The sequence below is a fragment of the Dermacentor andersoni genome, chromosome 11, assembly GCF_023375885.2.
Source record: "Dermacentor andersoni chromosome 11, qqDerAnde1_hic_scaffold, whole genome shotgun sequence".
NCBI lineage: Eukaryota > Metazoa > Arthropoda > Arachnida > Ixodida > Ixodidae > Dermacentor > Dermacentor andersoni.
The window spans coordinates 41,560,378-41,583,471 of record NC_092824.1 but is presented as its reverse complement, the minus strand read 5'-3'; the positions used below and the strand labels follow the sequence as shown (position 1 = coordinate 41,583,471).

Here is a 23,094-nt window from a genome sequence, read left to right as displayed (position 1 = left end):
GAATCTACATTGGAGAAATGCGTCAGCAGACTTCTCCACACGTGGGAAGCTTAGCAGTCGCTTCTGCATAGATTTACAGATCAGAAGCATAAAAGAACATTAAGAAAGCGCATAGCGCTCCTCGACAAAAGAATAGAAGAACATGCTAAGCAATTGACGAAAGGACAATGGGGTGAGATATGTGATTCTATGGACGGGCAATTAAGTACCGGCAAAATCTGGGACAACTCAGGTTCCTGCTTGAACACGAGAACAACAAGACAACCACATGCAAGCAATTATTAAGTTAATATACGCATATCAGTGCAGAGAAGAGGAATTTCTCAATAAATTAGACCAGAAGTACTTGACAAAGGCTCCCCCTTGCAGCTATCCCAGCTACAGCGGGAATACAAACGAAGAATCATGCGAGGAGCTCACGGAGGTAGACATCCGCGCGGCCCTAAAAAACTCAAACACCAAATCAGCCCCAGGCGTGGACGGTATAACGAACAAGACTCTCTGGAACCTCGATGACAAATCGATCGCCAAACTCACAGAATACTTAAACGAGTGTTGGGTAAAGGGAGAAGTGCCAGCTCAATGGAAGAAAACGACGATAACGCTTATTCCAAAACTTTGTAAACAGCTTCAGATCGAAAACCTCGGACCAATGTCCCTAACATCCTGCGTCGGAAAATTAATGAAAAATGTAATTTTAAACAGATTACAGATAGCCTCGTAGAGGATAATAACATATACCCAGATTTAATGATAAGATTTAGCAAAAACCTTTCGAGACAAGATGCGACGCTTCAACTTAAGCATCAGATAATGATAATAAAACGCGCTCTACAAGGGCCATCTTGGGCCTTGATCCTAAAAAAAGCTTTTCCTAGTGCCAACCACGCAACAATATTGGAAAACATCGAAAGAATAGGACTAGGCAATGGACGTAGAACCACATAAAGAGCTTCCTATCAAATGTGAAAGCAGTCATCTCCGTCGGAGGGGTCACGTCACCCGAGATCGACATAGGTGGGGCCGGCACCCGGAAGTTGCTGTACCCGATGGTGCTTAATCTCGTCTTGATGGGACTCCCCGAAAAATTAAATCACATGGAGTCCCGGAATCACACAGTCTACGCGGACAATATAACTATCTGGGCCTCTGATGGCAGCGACGGATCAACAGAACAACGACTCCAGACTGCTATTAACACAGTAGAGGAACACCTGATAGGAACAGGCCTCACATTCTCTGCAGAGAGATCTGAACTTCTCTTGTACAGGCCCACACTTAGGGGCCGGTCTCCCAAAGGATACGACAGAAACGAGGTTCATGAGGAAATCAAGATACACACCAAGAATGGGTGCAATATCCCAATAGTCAACCAGCTGAAGGTGCTGGATCTAGTAATCGAGAAAAAAGGCACAAATGGGGAAACCATAAAGAAGTTAGACACAAAGGTAACAAACACCATGAGATTAATCAAACGAATTGCTAACAAGCACCAGAGTATGAAGGAAGAAAGTATCATACGGCTGATACAATAATTCGTAATCATTCGGACCACATACGTCGAAGCTTTCCACAATTGGTTTGCAGCTGAAAAGACTAAAATTAACAACCTGTAGAAAAAGGCCTACAAACTAGCACTAGGGATTTCTGCCAGTACGAGCACGGATCTCTTGCTAAAATTAGGACCCCGCAAAACACTGGACGAACCCATTGAAGCACAACAAACATCTCAGACAGAACGACTAACCAAAACCAAAACGGGACGGCAAATACTATGCAAACTAGGAATGCATTACCACTATCTGTACAGGGAAAAGAGGACGATAGCCAGAAAAATTCGTGACAAACTCCTAGTACCAAATATACCCAAGAACATGCGTCCAGGTTGCAACAATGGTAGACGCAAGAGTAGAGCAGAAAAATGGATCTAAGCTTTGCGTCAGGCGTAGGCTCGCCTTTCGCAAACGCGGCTGAATATCCACGCAGAAATAGCCACGTATAATCGTAGATCACACTCAAAACGCCTTACAAGCGTGTCAGATGATGCCAAACATTCCGAGACACAAGAGGAGGCAGCCATTGCACTAGTATTGGTCTTCGCGAATTCTCAGTACAGCATTAGCGATTCTCAAGCGGCCATTAGAAATTATGCAAAAGGTAGGATCTCTGCTGAGGCATGGCGCATCGTCAGAGTCAATGAAGCAAAATTCGTCAATGCAAAGAAGAACAGCAGGCGATTGCTCTGGTTCCCAGCGCACTCGAATCCAGGCATTCCCGCAATGAACCTCAACGAGTTAGCACACCGCGAAGCTCGAGGCCTTAGTCGCCGAGCTGAGCAAGGAGTCACCTCCATCGGTCAGCAGAACGCGGAGGTGGGGATCTCTACAGGAAAAAATAGATTAACAAGATTCAGCGATATAACCAAATTCTATGAAAATCGGAGGCGAGTATTACCACCGCCTCTCATTAAAGTGAAGGGAGCTGAGTTCATTACTTGGAGGCGATTACTAACAGAAACTTATGCGAGTCCCGTGCAACTGAAAACTTTCTACCGCGATATATACGAGAGCGATGTGTGCAAGCTAAGCATGTCTGTTAGAGCCCTCATTCAACACATGCTGCGGGGATGTGGAATATATCATGATACAATGGCCGTCTCCCGGGAAAATTTACGGGCGCTGCGGTCAGCCGCATTGCTCAACTCAGAACTGCAAGCGGCCGTCCAGCGAGCCATGGAGGTCGCACGGGAGCAGAAGCTCCCAGTGGTCATCTAGGCGGCCCCAACCCTGGGCCTGCCAAGCGTAGGATTCCAAAGAAAATTATCACATCACTTTTTGAAACAAAAACAATAAGAGGACACCAAGAAATAAAAATATAGAAAATGAATAAATTAATATATATAAATGTGCTGGCTAAGGTAAGAAGCTTAATAGGAAACCCCCATAAAGCCCCGCATTTATTTTTCGCCTTATTAGGTCTGTGATTCATTGGCTAATGATTTGGAGAAAAATATGCTCACTTGTTTTAGTTGTTTCTTTAAAAATCTAACAATATTTTTCCCCAACCCGCGTCAACACGAGAAACTGAGCGTACCGGTTTCACTTGAAGCACAATAGACTGAATGTGGTAGTATTTCCTGGTGTATTTTTGCAGTTAATGACAGGTTCAAACAATTTTCAAAGGTTAACAATCGTCGAGCACGAAAAGTGACCAAACTGACTTTGTAATATAGCACTGAAATATTCCAGCATTCATGGCACATTATTTCCACTTTGTGGGCAGTTCGTATGGGTGCTAAAGGCATAGCTGGGCAGTACCGCATATGCAGGTGTTGTAGCCTCTTCCTCTTAAGAAAATCCTTAGGTGTCTTGTTTCTGTATCATGTTATGAAATATTTAACATGAAGTGCATCAGTGTCTGCATTTCCGTGGCACTAGTTCAAGGGGAATATGCCTTACGATGCTAGACACACATCGAAACATCCTCAACCATGGCAAGAATCCTTGAAGACAAGCAAATTGCGGCAAATAAGGCCTATTGGAAATGACATTTTTTGTGCTAAGTACTGGGTCAAATGTATCTACAGGTGTAGGCTGCGGCCCTTAGGAACTCCGAACTTTTCAAACATAACAAATGGCACGCCCCCGCCCGCCTCTATAAGCAAACTATTTTGCGGCGCGAGTAGTTTATACGAAATGCGAGAGTGGAGCAACTAATGTAAAATCAATCTTCATTCTTCTATAGTGGAGTGGATAACAAATCATTTAGAATTGTCAAAGCAGCATGTGACCAACATGGATAATAAGTAATAATATTCACTGCGTAGATTTGTGAAGTACTATCGTAAGTGCGCTTGTTCCAGATTAACAATTGGTCAGCCAGCACCATGACAGGAAACGTGCGTACAACTAATATAGACAAACCCCTATGAATTGTCCATGACAAAACTGACTGTCGTTCAAGTGATATTTTATAACTACGTTTTGCATAGCGTGGAAATATTTCTGTGCAATATATTTGCCCCAGATATTGAGTCCGGATCCCTTGAGTGTAAATAACCGGTCAAGTAACGTGCAAAGTTATGTTAAGGCACAATGTTTGAATAGGGCAATCGATTCCTCGTGAAACGCTGCATACCCGAAAATTAATCATAACCGATTCTTCAGCCAAAATTGGGCTAGTTGATCAATGTGCGAATGAAGTTTCGCCAAAGTGTATTTGACGGGAAAAATTTGGCGACGTAAGTATTCTTTACTGTTTCCGCGATGAAGCAAATGCAGGTTGAAGGTACATTTTTAAATACAGAGTCAAATGAGGTATACTTACAAATCTTATTTTACAATATTCTACTGGCGTGGTAACAGGCTCCTGAATTTGCTAACACATTTATGAATTTTTCGCACTTTTATGACTCAGTAAAAAGCAAAATATACTTAGACAAGTATACTTAGACGTATACTGAGACGTATACGTTCACAGCACAGACGTATACTTAGAAGTATTTTTACACGTACAATGAGACAAGTCCATTGAGGTTTCTGCGTTCTTTTATTGCCATTCATTCTCTCTAAAACAAGGAAGGCTCCGTGAAGTTCATCGAAGCAGCTTAAGCAAACCTGGCAGGCTGTGGCTCGTGAGCACAGCCAAGGTCTTGCAGGGCCGTTAAAACGCCTAGCCGTCCACTTGTAGATTGGTATTGCGCTGGACTGGCAGCCAGAGCGTGCATGAACGCTGAAGCCTTCAGCTTAAGGCCCAGGGAGCGAACGACCAAAAAGAAACGCAACGACTTATCATGCCAAAAGTTCGTAGGCACTGAGTTGATCGGAAGAAACGCACGGAGGTAAGTGCTCACATTGAACTTAGTGACAACGCTTGCCGGTCCGTTTTCACAGGACATGCGTATCCAACCAGAATTGCATGATTTCAAAGTGTATACACGAAGCGAGAATCGAACCCAAACTGGGACACCGCAGTTCTCATTAGGGGCGTGCACTGTGCTTTATGATCAGCTTCAAGAGAGAGGGTTGTAACGGGATCTTCACTTTTTCACATACACTGTGTGTTCTTACGGATCGAAGAATTATGGGGCATTGTAGTGTGACAGAAGATCCTTTGCGAGGCTTCAGGCGAAATCTTTAAGGTGAATTTAAGGGCACTTATTACAGGTTCGCAGAGCACATCCCCACAAAAAAAAAAAAAAGAAAGAGAGAAAATAAGACGACTCGGCAAAGGTTAGAGCTTCAGCGCAGTACGCCTCTTGCCGTGCAAGTCTGCAAGAACCACAGCCTTTTCTTCAATGAGCACTAGAGGAAACTCTTGCGCCGCAGTCGCCCAACCACTGCGAGAATGACGGACGTTACATGTATTTGTCTTCTTTTTGTGCTTGTGCCTTTAGACAAGTTGAGGCTTCCATTATTACGCTTAACATTAGCTCGTTTCCCTAAACTTCAAAGTAATGAATACTTTTCGAAATGCAGAATACTCCATGGACACGCAGATTCGCTATTTATTTCAACGTTCCAGGCTGTGGCAATGGCGGAATTTAAAAAGCGCCAAGCAAGCAAACACACTTTCTTGCCCAACAAAAATTTATAAGCGCCTCTATAGTACAAAGTATGGCGACTGTCGTTGCATGCGTCTATGGCGCTATTATTTCAATATCTGTCTTCTGTGCAGAGAAAGAAGAAGAAGTCGACTAGTGCGGACGCTTTGACATCGGCTCCAGCTTTCATCAATGTTCTCGAGTGGGTCTCCCTGCGAAACCGGGCGAGTTATGCCTTAATCGACGTGGCACGTCAAGAGGACCCTGCCGATACCAGATTTTCGTCGGTGGGAGGACATTTTGCCGTTCTGCGAGTGTTTGAAACACGGCGAGGGTAGGCTTAGGCCTACTCCTGCGCATGTGGGACTTTGAATCCAGGATGGACGTTGTGGAAGGAGAAGAGATTACTCAGGAAGAGGCATGCGACGCGGGATGGAAGGTGGCGTACGGCCGCCGGCCCGGCAGGCGCAGGGAACAATATTATTCGGGTCAAGACGGTGGAAATACAAGTGGCAGACGGAGGGACGGCGGCCGCACCGCCGCACCACGCGACGCGATACGACGCGTCACCGCTGCTTCAAGGCTGCCTCGACTGCCGAGGGACACTTTTCGCATTATTGTCAGACCACGCGACGGCGTTAATGTCATCATCATCATCATCATCATCAGCCTGATTACGCCCACTGCAGGGCAAAGGCCTCTCCCATACTTCTCCAACTACCCCGGCCATGTACTAATTGTGGCCATGTTGACCCTCCAAACTTCCTAATCTCATCTGCCCACCTAACTTTCTGTCGCCCCCTGCTACGCTTCCCTTCCCTCGGAATCCAGTCCGTAACCCTTAATGACCATCGGTTATCTTCCCTCCTCATTACATGTCCTGCCCATGCCCATTTCTTTTTCTTGATTTCAACTAAGATGTCATTAACGCGCGTTTGTTCCCTCACCCAATCTGCTCTTTTCTTATCCCTTAACGTTACACCTATCATTTTTCTTTCCATAGCTCGTTGCGTCGTCCTCAATTTAAGTAGAACCCTTTTCGTAAGCCTCCAGGTTTCTGCCCCGTACGTGAGTACTGGTAAGACACAGCTGTTATACACTTTTCTCTTGAGGGATAATGGCAACCTGCTGTTCATGATCTGCGAATGCCTGCCAAACGCACCCCAGCCCATTCTTATTCTTCTGATTATTTCACTCTCATGATCTGGATCAGCAGTCACTACCTGTCCCAAGTAGATGTATTCTCTTACCACTTCCAGTGCCTCGCTACCTATCGTAAACTGCTGTTCCCTTCCGAGACTGTTAAACATTACTTTAGTTTTCTGCAGATTCATTTTTAGTCCCACCCTTCTGCTCTGCCTCTCCAGATCAGTGAGCATGCATTGCAGTTGGTCCCCTGAGTTACTAAGCAAGGCAATATCATCAGCGAAGCGCAAGTTACTAAGGTATTCTCCATTTACTCTTATCCCCAATTCTTCCCAATCCAGGTCTCTGAATACCTCCTGTAAACACGCTGTGAATAGCATTGGAGAGATCGTATCTCCCTGCCTGACGCCTTTCTTTATTGGGATTTTGTTGCTTTCTTTATGGAGGAGTACAGTGGCTGTGGAGCCGCTATAGATATCTTTCAGTATTTTTACATACGGTTCGTCTACACCCTGATTCCGCAATGCCTCCATGACTGCTGAGGTTTCGACTGAATCAAACGCTTTCTCGTAATCAATGAAAGCTATATATAATGGTTGGTTATATTCCGCACATTTCTCTATCACCTGATTGATAGTGTGAATATGATCTATTGTTGAGTAGCCTTTACGGAATCCTGCCTGGTCCTTTGGTTGACGGAAGTCTAAGGTGTTCCGGATTCTATTTGCAATTACCTTAGTAAATACTTTGTAGGCAACGGACAGTAAGCTGATCGGTCTATAATTTTTCAAGTCTTTGGCGTCGCCTTTCTTATGGATTAGGATTATGTTAGCGTTCTTCCAAGATTCCGGTACGCTCGAGGTCTTGAGGCATTGCGTATAGAGGCTGGCCAGTTTTTCTAGAACAATCTGCCCACCATCCTTCAGCAAATCTGCTGTTACCTGATCCTCCCCAGCTGCCTTCCCCCTTTGCATAGCTCCCAAGGCTTTCTTTACTTCTTCCGGCGTTACTTCTGGGATATCGAATTCCTCTAGATTATTCTCTCTTCCATTATCATCGTGGGTGCCACTCGTACTGTATAAATCTCTATAGAACTCCTCAGCCACTTGAACTATCTCATCCATATTAGTAATGATATTGCCGGCTTTGTCTCTTAGCGCATACATCTGATACTTGCCAATTCCTAGTTTCTTCTTCACTGCTTTTAGGCTTCCTCCGTTCCTGAGAGCTTGTTCAATTCTATCCATGTTATACTTCCTTATGTCAGCTGTCTTACGCTTGTTGATTAACTTCGAAAGTTCTGCCAGTTCTATTCTAGCTGTAGGGTTAGAGGCTTTCATACATTGGCGTTTCTTGATCAGATCTTTCGTCTCCTGCGATAGCTTACTGGTATCCTGTCTAACGGAGTTACCACCGACTTCTATTGCACACTCCTTAATGATGCCCACAAGATTGTGGTTCATTGCTTCAACACTAAGATCCTCTTCGTGGCTTAAAGCCGAATACCTGTTCTGTAGCTTGATCTGGAATTCCTCTATTTTCCCTCTTAGCGCTAACTCATTGATCGGCTTCTTATGTACCAGTTTCCTCCGTTCCCTCCTCAGGTCTAGGCTAATTCGAGTTCTTACCATCCTGTGGTCACTGCAGCGCACCTTACCGAGCACGTCCACATCTTGTATGATGCCAGGGTTAGCGCAGAGTATGAAATCTATTTCATTTCTAGTCTCGCCGTTCGGGCTCCTCCATGTCCACTTTCGGTTACTCCGCTTGCGGAAGAAGGTATTCATTATCCTCATATTATTCTGTTCTGCAAACTCTACTAATACCTCCCCCCTGCTATTCCTAGTGCCTATGCCATATTCCCCCACTGCCTTGTCTCCAGCATGCTTCTTGCCTACCTTGGCATTGAAATCGCCCATCAGTATAGTGTATTTTGTTTTCACTCTACCCATCGCCGATTCCACGTCTTCGTAGAAGCTTTCGACTTCCTGGTCATCATGACTGGATGTAGGGGCGTAGACCTGTACAACCTTCATTTTGTACCTCTTATTAAGTTTCACAACAAGACATGCCACCCTCTCGTTAATGCTATAGAATTCCTGTATGTTATCAGCTATATTCTTATTAATCAGGAATCCGACTCCTAGTTCTCGTCTCTCCGCTAAGCCCCGGTAGCACAGGACGTGCCCGCTCCTTAACACTGTATATGCTTCTTTTGGCCTCCTAACTTCACTGAGCCCTATTATATCCCATTTACTGCCCTCTAATTCTTCCAATAGCACTGCTAGACTCGCCTCACTAGATAATGTTCTTGCGTTAAACGTTGCCAGGTTCATATTCCAATGGCGGCCTGTCCGGAGCCAGGGATTCTTAGCACCCTCTGCAGCGTCGCAGGTCTGACCGCCGCCGTGGTCAGTTGCTTCGCAGCTGCTGGGGACTGAGGGCCGGGGTTTGATTGTTGTGTTCATATAGGAGGTTGTGGCCAAGTACTGCACCAGGGTGGCCAATCCTGCTCTGGTGAGGGAGTGTGTTACCGGTTCTGGTCACCGGCATCAGGCCACACTCCAGGCCTGTTTATGCAATTTTATCAACACGCGGATTTTCTTTTTTTTTTTTTTTTTTTTTAATCCGGTGGAAAATTGCGCGGCACCGGGATTCGAACCACGGACCTCTTGCACGCGAGGCGGGTGTTCTACCTCTACGCCACCGCTGCACTCTACGCCACCGCTGCACTGAATGTCAACAAGGTCAGTAAAATACGCTTTGAGCAAGCCTTGGCCATGGCGGCATCCTTGGCTCCGGCCGCAATCGAAGAGGACACGATGTGTCCCAATGGAGTTCAGAACATTTTTTTCGTGTGTACTCCTCACGAGGAAAACGCGGACGCGTACGCCCGAGTGCAGCAAATCTGGCTCGGTGAAGGCAGGTTTGGGGTGGCGGCGTACCTGGCCCCACCCGAGAATACGTGTAGAGGAGTCATAAGAGGAGTCGACGTGGAAGTCAGTGAGGCTCAACTCAGAGCGAGAATTGTAAATAATCGGAAACCGGGCGCTTCGGAGGCCAGGCGGATCAAGAACACTACAGTGGTGGTGGTACTTTTCGAGGGAATGAGGGTGCCCAACTACGTGGCATGCGGCGCGAGCATGTTTCGCTGCACGCTCTACAGACGCCACACGGAAGTCTGCTACGGTTGCGGAGGACTGGGACACCGGGTTAACGTGTGTCCCAACCCGGGAATCAAGTGGTGTCGCACCTGCGGCAAACGATCACCGGCGGAAGATCACCAGTGCGATCCGCAATGCACGTTGTGCGGTGGCCCGCACCCCACAGCGGCCAAAGAGTGTAGGGACAAATTTCAAGTTCCATATATCGTAAGAAGACGGCGGCAGCGGCGTCGACGCGCCGAGAAGCTGAAGCTGGGAACCGACGTCATCACGGCTGGCGGCAGGAGCCGCTCGCGTACGCCAGCTGTGCAGGAGCGCAGCACCGAAAGAAGCCGCTCTCGCACGCCAGCCGCGCAGAAGCGCGGTGCAATCAGGCAGCGCTCCAGATCAAGAGGACGCTCGGTGTCCAGCGTGCGGATCCAGGAGGAGCCTACCTGGGCGGACTGTGTCAAAGGGAAGAAAAAGAAGGAGCCACAGAGACCCACGGAGGTAACGCGGTCGGCTTCGCCAGAGCATGGTAGTAGGTCGCACGTGGACGAATTACTTAAGGAAGTTAAGGAGCTTAGAGAGGAGGTACGCCAACTCAAAGCCGCCAAGGCAAACCCAAAGTTCATTGAAATAGAGGCGAGTGACCAGACGCCACAGGTAGTCGAGCATATACCCCGCGTAGGACTCACTAAAGCAAAGCGTAAGGCCCCCCTTCCTAACGACGAGAGCGACTCGGAAACGTCTGAGGGAGAGGTCCAGCAAAGAAAGATGTTGGAAGAACTACTTAGGATAAGTAGAGAAAATCAGGAAAGCGTAAAGCTTTTGATTCAAAGAGTGACTGTACTAGAAAAAAAGGCGGCGATTAAGGCCAAATCCAAGGTCCGAGCGCAAAGCAAGGTAGTGAATCACTCCGAGGTTGCTCCGGCGGTGGAGCAAGGTATGTTGTTGCAACATCATGGCGGGCGATCATAAAGAGCTGGTAATATGGCAGTGGAACTGCGCTAGTTTACAAAGGCGCAAGGCTCCGTTACGGCAACTTTTGGCGAATGAGGTGGAAAAAACGCAGATTTTGTTATTACAGGACACACTATGTGACGACCCTACCCTCTCTGGCTTCAACACTGTATCGGGCAGGAACGAGGGAGGCAGAGGACTAGCTACGATGATAAAAAAAATCGAGCCTTTATTGAACATCCAATCCATTCTGGACGGGGTAAGATGGAGGCCCTTTTCGTTGAGGTTATACCGCACGGGCGTCTCAAGCAGAGCGTATTTGTGCTTAATGTCTATAGCCCGCCGTCAGACCAGAGACAGATGTTTAACTCGCTGCTTAGGAAGGCGACGTCGATTGCCAAACACTCTCCTCTGATAGTTGCTGGGGACTTTAACGCCCCTCATAATGCATGGGGCTACGTCAGACGGACTGTAAAAGGAGAGAACCTGGCGAGGATCCTGGATGATCTTGCGTTTTCGGTAATCACGGACCCAAGGTTCCCCACTACGCTGGGCACGTCAGTTGCGCGAGACACAACGCCTGATTTGGCCTGTGTAAGGAACGTAGGTAACGTCACGTGGGCCAATAAGCAGGAGAACCTGGGCAGTGACCACTTCAGAGTAGCGGTAACATTAACGGTGGTCGCCCGACCGGCGAGGGTATTTCGAGTCACGGACTGGGAGGAGTTCAGGAAACTTAGGAAGGAGCGAACGAGCACATTTTCCTCGTTTGACGAGGCTATCGAATCGCTAACGGAGGACGTCGACAGGGCTACTAAGGTAGTAGAAACAGAAGCGGAGGTCCTAAGAATGGATCCGCACCTAGCGCATCTGTTGTGGGCGAAATCGTCAATTCTGATGAGGTGGAAAACACGAAGGTTAAATCGTAGGCTGAGGAAAAAGGTTGCGGAGCTTAATAGAGAGATCGAGAGATATTGCGCGGAGCTCTATAGGCTACAATGGGACGAGGTCTGCGTGGCAGTAGACGGGTCCATGCGCTCAGGAGGGAAGTGGAACCTCCTCAAGCACCTCCTGGGCGACGCACAGACAAAGCATAATCAAAGGCAAACACTTGGTAAAGTCATACACCGGCACAAACAGAAGGCAGGTACTGAAGAGTCACTTTTGAATGCGATCGCGGATAGATACCTTCCTATAGGGCCGACGCAGGAAGAGGATTATCCGCAGATCGAGTGCGCGACGGTAGAGGAACTGGACATGCTTTTCACAGAATCGGAGATCAGGGCGGTGATCTACAATTTAAACAGCAGATCGGCTCCGGGTCCGGATAAAATTTCTAACAGGCTATTACGAAACCTGGACGATAAAGCAGTGGGACTACTAACTAAGGAGGTAAACAGGGTATGGGAGACAGGACAGGTGCTTGACGGATGGCGGTCGGCTATAGTGACACTCATCCCTAAACCAGGAAAACCCCTTCATTTGGACAACATGAGGCCAATATCACTAACCTCGTGCATAGGCAAGGTAGCGGAGCACGCGATCTTGAACAGGGTTTCCGGGTACATAGAGCGCAGAAACCTCTTCCCACATAACATGGTTGGTTTCCGGCCCGGCCTCTCGACGCAGGAGGTTATGCTAATGCTAAGGAAGCAAATCTTTAATAGCGGCACCCGGGACGTGAGAGGGATTCTCGCCCTGGATCTCACTAAGGCGTTCGACACCGTGTTTCATAGATATATTGTGCAAGCCACGGCCCGGATAGGCCTAGGAATCAAATTCCAGGCCTTTGTAAGGTCCTTTCTCATGAATAGAACTGCTACTATTCAGGTGGGGCCGATTCGGTCGAGCGTATACGGATTGGGAGCTCGGGGTACGCTTCAGGGATCAGTCATCTCGCCACTGCTCTTCAATATAGTCATGAGGGGTCTATCAGATAGGCTGGGCGGCCTCCAGGGCATAGGTCACGCACTTTACGCAGATGACATCACGATCAGGTGCCCAGGGGGCTCCCTAGCTGAAATGGAGCAAGCTCTACAAGCGGCCTTGGACGAGACGGAGGCTTACCTCGCGGACACGGGTCTCAAGCTGTCTACGAGTAAATCGGAGCTGTTGCTTACAGACCCGCAAGGCAAGGGGTTCGGGGTCTGACACCCCTCAACCAGCTACCCGTGGCATTATACGCAAATAATGGGCAGAAAATTCCTAGGGTCGACTCAGTTAAGATACTAGGCCTGCTCATAGACGCGAGGGGCTGTAATGCCAGAACAATTACCCACGTTACAGCCAAAACGGAGAATATGTTGCGGCTAATTGCTAGGGTGTCCAACCGAAAGAAGGGGTTAGGTGAAGACAACCTCCTTCGGATGTACAACGCGTTCCTCATGAGCCATATTAACTATGTGGCGTCAGCTCTAGTGTGGACAAAAACGGAAAAGACCAAATTGAATACACTCATGCGCAAGAGCATCAAGAAAGTGCTAGGCTTGCCTATTGCCACGAGCTCCGACAGGCTAGATCAACTCGGTATGCACAATAGCATAGACGAGATTATAGAGGCACAGCTCACTGCCCAGGTGGTTAGGCTATCGTCGACCCAAGTTGGCAGGCGAATTCTCGACGAGGTTGGCATGGCTCCTACGACAACGGAGGACCGGCGTATAACATTGACACGAGAAACGAGGGCGACCTACCTAGTGAGGCCCTTCCCGCGGAACGTACATCCGCAGCATAACGAGGGTAGACGTAAAGCCCGTGCTCGAGCCATATTGAAGAAAGTTAGAGATGACAGAGACTCCGCGGTCTTTGTCAGTAGAGGTCAGTCAGCTACACTTAGAATGCTGCAGACGGGATCTTTCCCGTCGCGGGGATTCCTCAGCAGGATGTACTCGGATGTGGACCCTAGTTGTCCCGACTGCACTGAAACCTTTTGCTCAATGGCTCACATGCTCTGGCGATGTCCCGCGTTGCCTAACGACTTCCTCTCCAGTGAAGCCGAATGGGAGGAGGCCATCAGAAGCACGGTACTCCGAAAGCAAGCCCGGGCTGTCCAGGGGGCCCAGGAAAGAGCGGAGCGTCACGGCGTTCTGTCCTTTACGTGGGCGCGGCCAGCGGCTACAATGGCTTCCCGTTAGGAGGTCCTGACAGTAGCTCCTCAGGATTAAATAAAGTTCGTTGTCAGTCTGTCTGTCTCTCTGTCTGTCTTCTGTGATGGTTACCTCGGTTTGCCTAATGCCATTGAACAAGTTCATTAATGCTCATTTAATTATTTATAACGCAGTATTTTTTCACAATTATTTGATTGCGAAATCGGAAAGCCATTTGAAGCTAGGACGAATTTTTGGCTGCTGTGTCCTCCCTTGGCCTGCGCATAGAACCCGGATAGCGCGCGCCCGCATGAGAAGGAAATAAAGACGGCGCCAGGCCATGGCACGTGCAGCCACGGCTCACAGTTGTATGCTGGCGTCAATTTGGGCCAACTGACTCTTTCCTTCATTACTGAGCCATAAGGAGACAAGTGGTCAGCGAGGACGAATACTAAGACTGATCCACCTGTACCCTCCACGGAACAACAGTACCGTCCCCAGCACGTATCGTCGCCCACCCTTCTGGTTCCAGTACCCGCAAGTTTCGTTTCATCAGCTGGAGGCAAAATTCTTTCTATACCACCTTACCAAGAAAACTTCGCGCTATTACCACGTTGCCTCAGTCCTTCCTCATGATGTTGCCAGCGAGCTCTCGGATGTTCTCTTCGCCCCCCTCGGGTGCTGCGCTACATCATCACCTCAAGACCAAGCTACTGGAGATATTCATGCCGTCAAAACGCACCCGCCTCAAGCAGCTCCTTACCGAGGAGGGCCTTGGTGACAAACGTCCCTCATAAGTGCTAAGCTGCGTGCGACAGCTTCTCGGGAAGCGTAACGTCCACACCCACTTAGTGTTGCTTCGAGAGCTTTTCCTCCAGCGCCTTTCCCAGCCCCTCTGCCTCGTCCTAGCCGCGGCCGGCGACGTCACCCTCGACCTCCGGGTGAAGCTCACCGATCAGGTTCACGAGGCGACCTCCCAGTCCGTCAATGCTGTCTTACCGCCTACCGACCCGGCAATTTCACGCCTTGAGGCTCCCATGATTGGGCTCAACGCCTCAACCACCCCAACCAGCGCGGTTCCCCTTACTGAGACTGATCCTTCCAGGTCAGCAGGGCAGTCGCTTCGTGCTGCCCACGCATTGGCTATACCGACTTGCGGACTCTGGTCTGTCACCATCAACATAGGCCTTCACCACACTCTTCAATGGGTCTTCATAATCATAGGCGTGGTTCACCCGATCATGAGCGTGGCCTTCCACTCATACTTCAACTTGGACGTCAGCGTGCGGCGTCTTCGCTTCACCGGTGGTCTGACTCGTCTCTACATCTCTGTCGTCCTATCCGGCTTTTCTCCCTAAGGGATCCGCACGCTGATACCCTCCTCCACTCCATTAAAAAATCTTGGAGGATTTTATGGAGTTAATAAAGCCTGCAACCTCGCTGTGCCTCCTAAACATTAGATAACACAACACATCGTTACCCGTTGTCCACCAGCAGCCGTCTGACCAGGCCTCTTGTTTGGGAACCGTCTAGCTATCGCCAAACGGGATTTCGACCACATGCTACCGCTCTGGCTTATATGCCCGTCGTCCAGCGCATGGGCTTCTCCGCTGCGTCTAGTGCCCAAGCACGATCACGACGACTGATCTCCCTGTGGAGACTATCGAGCGCTGAACGCCAAGACTCCACAGCAGCTATCCGCTGCCTCACATCCACTACCTTACATCGCACGTCGACCACTGCGCCATTTTTTGCAATGTGGACCTGGTTAAGGCGTACTACCAAATTCCCATCAAGCCCGCCGACTTACCTAAGTCCGCCATCACGACGCCCTTTGATTTGTTTGAGCAGATGTGGATGCCTTTTGGACTCCGCAATTTGGCTGAAACCTTCCTGCGGCTTACCGCTGAAGTCAGGCGGTACCTCCCTACTGTGTTCACGTACCTTGATGATGTCCTCACCGCCAGCCCTACGCTGAGTAGCATCTACGCGCTTTGTTCCAATGTCTGCAGCACTACGACCTAGTTGCGAACATCTCCAAGTGTCCCTCTTTCCACTGCAGCGTCCTCGGCGCATTCTAATGTGGAACAAACGTGCTTTCATTCAGTTCAAGTGTGTTTTCGGCGCATTTGAGCTCGAGTTTTTGTGCCATCAAATATTGGCACCTGCAGCAGAAGACGCTGAAACAATCCTGCGTGCACCCGCCGAATCTGTTTGTTGAGAGTCAGAGGACAATGACGGCTTTCTTGGCGCCATTAATGCATCGGACGGCACCGCGACGATGCTGAAATTGGCCCTATAACCGACGATTTAGAAGGCCGTTCAACAGCCGTTCCACGCCATCTGTGTCACGTATTGACGTCCTTCTGACTACGAGACAGAGTGCTTTACAAGGAAAACGCCCGTTCGAATTACCAAGCCTCCCTCCCTGTGATTACAAAAGACTTGCGGGACGATATTCTTTTCGCTTGCCATGACATGCCCACTTCTGGACACTTAGGTTCGCCACAAACGCCTGCTAGAGTACGCGAGATGTATTAGTTATCCGGGGTTTCAAGAAGCGTGAAACAGTACGTTAAAGGCTGACATAAATGTCATCGGCGAAAGTCACCACCCACGAAGCCGGGCCGGGGTATTGGAACCAATTGTACCACCTCATAAGCCATTCGACCAAGCCGGATTTGACATTCTTGGCCCTGTTTTCTTAGTCAATCGACTTTAACAAGTGGGTGATTGTTGCGACTGACTATATAACCCGCTCTGTCTAGGCAGAGGTGCTCCCTCGATCCACGGCTTATGACGCAGCGTAGTTCTTGATGTGCTACGTTGCATTGTAATAGGCATTGGTGCCCCGTCCACTGCAATCACAAACCAAGACGGCGTTCACAGCACAGGTCATGGACGAAAGTTTTCAATTCAGCAACCCCAGGCAACGACAGACAACTAGTTGCCATCCGAATTGCTTTCTGGAAAAGCTAGGCTCACTGTATTACCAACGCCTGTTTGCCGATGTATGTTTTTCCAGTTTTATCATCACTGATAAAAATACTGATTGCATTGTCGATATCTACTTCCTCTCTATCGCAAATGAACAAGCACACCACCTTTAACATTCCGACTTCCCTCACACTTGTCTACGCGCCAATTTAAATCGCCCATGGTTTACCCCCCCAAATCGGGACCGCTTCCATATTTAAGTACTACACCTTAGGATGCATGTATATGAATAAAAATGAACTCAGACTACATTTATTCTCCACTATCCATGTTTATCATCACAGTACACTCTGCCAAATGTACAACGCAGCTTAGAATTCAAGCTCGACCTTACCACTGGCAAGTGATCATAAGGTCATTCACACTCAACACTTGCTTTGTATGCTCTGACATCTGCCGTTCTCTTTTTCGTGGAAAGTGAGTCCACGTCATCTATACGGAAATTCAAGCGCTTCTACTTCGCGCTTCGCCACGTTATTTATAAGGTTCATACCCATGGAGATCCATAGATATAATATGCATGATTGATGTAGCCAGGCTGAGCTTGCTGCCGCTACGCTGGCTTTTACAGATTGTGTTTTACGGTTGTCTTAGGAAACGTCTACACACCCGACGAAATATCGCCGACTATGTATTTCGCATAGTTGTCGGTTTCCAACTCGGGAATTCGACATCTTCCTAGGCAACAGAATTGAAGCCAACATTCTACTTTCCAGCAAGCACAGGCAAATGAAGCATCAAAGACTTCCGTTCCCTGAATCTATGTGCAGCTTCTTCAGCTGAAGCAATGGTTGGATTTTTGCAATTTCTTCAGACAACAAAATCATGATAATTCGTGTAGTCATGGCGGCCAATGTTGCGTTTTCACCTCAAGAATTTGATGGTTTCAAATTGCATGTTATATACATACACGTTGTTTCATGGAAAAAAAAAAGCCCGATATGATTTAAGAAAGCTGCAGAATGTAATTTAAGAACCCTTTCACTCTCTCAGCGATGCACTTCAACTATTTAGTTAACTTATCTGGCGCTAGCCCTTGTCTAAGTTGTTTTTTCACGCTAGCTCAAGATGAGTAATAAGTAAATGAATGAGCAAGCAGAGAAATGCTTGCTTCGTCAGCACAAATTAAAAGCTAGAAGAAGAGGACGCGCTACCCAGCTGTGTAAATAAAAGGTCTCTCAGCGCGAAGATTATCTCAAGATTGTAGAAATTATTGGAGCGATGAGTGATAGCCCAAATGAACTTACACACACGGATTCGTTTTATGTTGGCCACGCTCAACCATCACCAGCATCTAATCGCAAAATTTTCTTCTTTTAACAACGCACTGAAACGGCTGCTGAGATTCATAGGCCAAATGTTTCCATTATCTGTCTTGGCCCTTCCCGCGGTTTTTCTAGGGCGGCACTCACGCTAGCTGAATTTGATAATAACCTGGTCTCAAAGCTAAGAACCGCGCAATTCTACATAAGTTTATCCAATGAAATGATACGTTTTACACACTAGCCCTGAAGAAGCAAGAAAAGCATTTTTTCATGGTTGCTGAGAATATTATAATATGAGAAATTTATATTGCATTCTCATCTGGCCACAATGTCATCTGGCCACAGAACGAGGTGACATAGTATGCGGGTTTAATCCACTTGTAGTTAGCGCGTTTAGTAGATAAGCTATGCGGTAGGATACAGATTGCTGTCCATAATTAGTGCGACAAAGATTTGTTAACCAAATGTCGGCATGTCTCGTGTTATTTAACTGAATGTGTCGAATGTGGTAGCACTGCTTTGTGCCTTTTTGTAGTTAATGATAGGTTCATAGAAATTACAATGTTTATTAAGGGTCGAGCACAAAAAATGGCCAAAAATGATATTTTGTACAATATTTCGACTAAGTCCCCAGCTCGTATGAGCTCTAAAAGCACAGCAGCGCAGTATCGAATATACATGTGTTGTAGCCACTTTCTCTTAGGATATTCCTTGGGTATCTTGTGCCTGCATCGCAATATATTTAACAAGTGCATTGTGTATGTATTTCCGTTGCATACGTACAAGTACCGCAAGCAAATGTGTATATATATATATATATATATATATATATATATATATATATATATATATATATATACATAAGGAATGGCAGGCGCCAGCGCATCTCCAATAAAGACAAGTATTTTGCGGCCCTAGCAGTTTACATATGATGCGTGAACCGGACAACAAAAGCAAAACCAATCGTAATTCTTGTAGTGTGAAGCACGTAACCAATCAGTTACAATATTTAATGCGGCACGTGACCAACACGAGTAATAAATATTATTCTTAACTGCCTACATGTATCACTTATCACAGTGTGCTTGTAGCACAGTCTGGATTGATCAGCCTACGCTTTCGCTCCGATACTTGTTGGCACAACGAATATGGAGAAATGCTTACATATACTCTACAAGAAAATTCAGTGCTGTTCAAGGGACGTTTTTAATGCTACATTTATTATAGTGTCGAAACGCTATTATGCAAAAGTTTTTTGCCGCAGGCACTGAGTACGGATTTCTTGAATGTAAATACTCACATACACACTGCGTAAAGCAAGGTTCAGGTGCAAACCTTGAAGCAGGGTAATTCCACGCACAACGTCCCAGACCCCAAAAGGGACCATCATCGATTGTCTTGGGAAAATTGGGCTGGTTGGTGAATGGGTGAATGAGTTTTCCCCAAAGCATTCTTCACAAAAAACATTGGTGACGTAGCAGCTCTCTAAACATTCTGTGACAAAGCAAAAGTAGGTTTAAGGTGATCTTTTTCAATAACGGGTGGAACGAGGTACACTGGCAAATGTTATTTGGGAATATTCTATTCGTAAGGTTCTTTCATGCGACGTGATAGGCGAAAATATTAATAAATTTTGGGTGATTATTGGGCCCAGTTAAAAAGCAGGAAATAGTGCATTTCCAGGAATTTTTTGCCTAAGAATTGTTAACGTTTGAGTGACGCTAACTTCTAAATATTTTTTCATCGTTTCTATATTTTACGCTAAAATTATGTTAGACTACGAAATCAAGTATTTTCCACAATAATGCTTGCCACTTTGCCAATAAGTCACTTTTTGACGATCTTTAGACATGAATGACACATTAAGCGTCTCCCGACGAAAATATGTGAAATAGCTAATTATACGCACCTACATTTCATCTTGTATTCTAGTAATTTTATTTCGAGTAAATTTCGTTTGTCGACAGAAAGAAAGTTTCGAAGTCGACAACCAATGTCGCCGGTTGGCATTGTGACTTCAATGTAACATACGTGCGGGCAACAATTGAATTCTCGCCATGCTTATGAACTGTCCAGGCATAAATTATGGGCGCAGCCTTTCGAACGCAGTAAATGTTGGTAAAGTACCCATTTAGAAAGTTTGAATGTTAATGCCTCCGTAACTTCATTTACGATGATTGATTTGCGTGATGAAAATGAAGCATGAATAGTTCGAGGTCGTCTTCAAGACAACATATTTATGCGACAGGATATATTGAGCATGACGCTGATTTGTTGATTTAAAAATACTACAGAATAGCCGATTACGAGTTACGCAAGAGCCTGCATCACCGATACTCTGCGACTAACAAGGCATAGGAAGCAAACATCAAGAAACCTCAAGTTCGCATTTCAAGTCTGCTGTGGGTGTCCGTGGACCCGATAAGGCACCGCTTACATTCTTGTGTTAAGTAGCAGAGAAAAAGGTCGCCATGTGAGCATTGTTCCTCTTATTCTGATCATTCTGCAACAGGACAGAATTAGGCAAATTTTCCCACTATCTGCTATTGCAAAAAGCTCAAATGTATGCCTAGTTCGCCTACCAGACGTTCCCAGGCCCCCCATATGAGGAGTGAACTCACGAACATACGCCGTTTACGATATATTCATACCGATGTCAAGTGAAACAGCCAGCGTTCACTTGGCAAACAGCCACAGAGCGTATGTATGGCCTAAAATAAGCGGGAAGGACAGAAGTGTTCTGCAGTGAAGACACATATCGGCAGGGCCGGCCGGTCTGATTGGTTTTAGAATTAAACTTTACTTTTCTACCTTATGCCCAAATGAAGCTTCTTGATCACAAGCTGAATGGCTTGTGCGTATAACGAGCTATCTCACGTATTTTTTCTGAAGGGCCTTAACGCCTAATTTAGGTCTGGCAGCCTCAAAAAGCGACTTTATACGAAATTCGGAAGTGATGTTTTCGAAAAGTGCGTAATTTCAGAGCGGAAATATTCTTTTAGCATCAACTATAGCAACTTGAAATTAGAACAGGGTTTTAGAATAGGATTTAGTGGCTGTCATTTCAACACCGGGGTGGTTTAGCGGCTATTACGTTAAGCTTAACGGCATCAGGTAGTGGTTTGAAATCCCGGGCATTGCGGCCGCGTTTGAATGGGGCGAAATGGAAAACCACCCGTGCCCCGTGTATCGAGGACACGATAAAGACTCCCTGATGGTATAAATTATTCCGGAGTCCCATGACTACGGCATGCCTCATAGTCAAATCACGTTTTCGCTTGCAGAATCCCAGAATTCGATGCCTGTCATTTGCTTGCGTTCGTGGATTCCGTCCATCTTGGTGGCTGCTGCGATATGTGTATTCGTCTGATAAGATGCTTCGTAAGCCTGGTTACGCCCACAGCAGGGCAATGTTTTCTCCCATACTTGTCCAACTACACCAGTCATGTACTAATTGTGGCCATGTCCCTGCAAACTTCCTAATCTCATCCGCCCACCTAACTTTCTGCAGTCCCCTGCTATGCGTCCCTTCCCTTGGAACCCAGTCCGTAACCCTTAATGACCATCGCTTATCTTCCTTCTTTATCTTCTTATCTTCTTAATGACCATCGCTTATCTTCATCAGCACATGTCCTGTCCATGCCCATTTATTTTTCTTGATTTCAACTAAGTTGTCATTAACTCGCCTTGGTTCCATCAGCCAATCTCTCTTTTCTTATCTCTTAACGTTACACCTATCATTCTTCTTCCCATAGCTCGTTGCGTCGTCCTGAATTTAAGTAGAACCCTTTTCGTAAGCCTCCAGGTTTCTGCCCCACACGTGAGTACTGGTAAGACACAGCTGTTATACACTTTTCTCTTGAGGGATAATGGCAACCTGCTGTTCATGATCTGAGAATACCTGCCAAACGCAACCCAGCCCATTATTATTCTTCGGATTATTTCAGTCTCATGATCCGGATCTGTGGTCACTACCTATCCTAAGTAGATCTATTCCCTTACCAGTTCCAGTGCCTCGTTACCTATCGTAAACTGCTGTTCTCTTCCGAGACTGTTAAACCATCCTGTTAGTTTCTGCAGATTAATTTTTAGACCCACTCTTCTGCTTTGCCTGTTCGGGTCAGTGAGCATGCATTGCAATCCGTCCCCTGAGTTACTAAGCAAGGCAATATCATCAGCGAATCGCAAGTTACAAGGCATTCTCCATTAACTCTTATCCCCAATTCTTCCCAATCCAGGTCTCTGAATACCTCCTGTAAACACGCTGTGAATAGCATTGGAGAGATCGTATCTCCCTGTCTGGCACCTTTCTTTATTGGGATTTTGTTACTTTCTTTATGGAATACTACGGTGGCTGTGGAGTCAGTATATATATATTTCAGTATTTTTACATACGACTCGTCAACACCCTGATTCCGTAACGCCGCCATGGCTGCTGAGGTTTCGACTGAATCGAACACTTTCTTGTACTCAATGAAAGCTATATTTAAGGGTTGGTTATATTCCGCACATTTCTCTATCCCCTGAATTATAGTGTGAATATGGGCTATTGTTGAGTAGCCTTTACGGCATCCTGCCTGGTCCTTTTGTTGACTGAAGTCTCAGGTGTTGTTGATTCTATTTGCGATTACCTTAGTAAATACTTTGTAGGCAACGGACAGTAAGCTGTACAGTCTATAATTTTTCAAGTCCTTGGCGTCCCCTTTCTTATGGATTAAGATTACGTTTGCGTTCTTCGAGGATTCCTGTACGCTCAAAGTCAGGAGGCATTGCGTAGAGAGGGTGGGCAGTTTTTCTAGAACAATCTGCCCACCATCCTTCAACAAATCTGGCGTTACCTGATCCACCCAGCTGCCTTCCCCCTTTGCATAGCTCCCAAGGCTTCCTTTACTTCTTCCGGCGTACCTTGAGGGATTTCAAATTCCTCTAGACTATCCTCTTATTCATTATCG

General features: G+C 46.8%; 1 pseudogene; it reads right to left on the bottom strand.

Moving 5' to 3' along the window:
- Positions 1 to 2,702: 2,702 nt before the first annotated feature.
- The window catches only part of LOC126518166 (uncharacterized), a 149,754-nt pseudogene continuing 129,362 nt past the window's right edge, over positions 2,703 to 23,094 (bottom strand).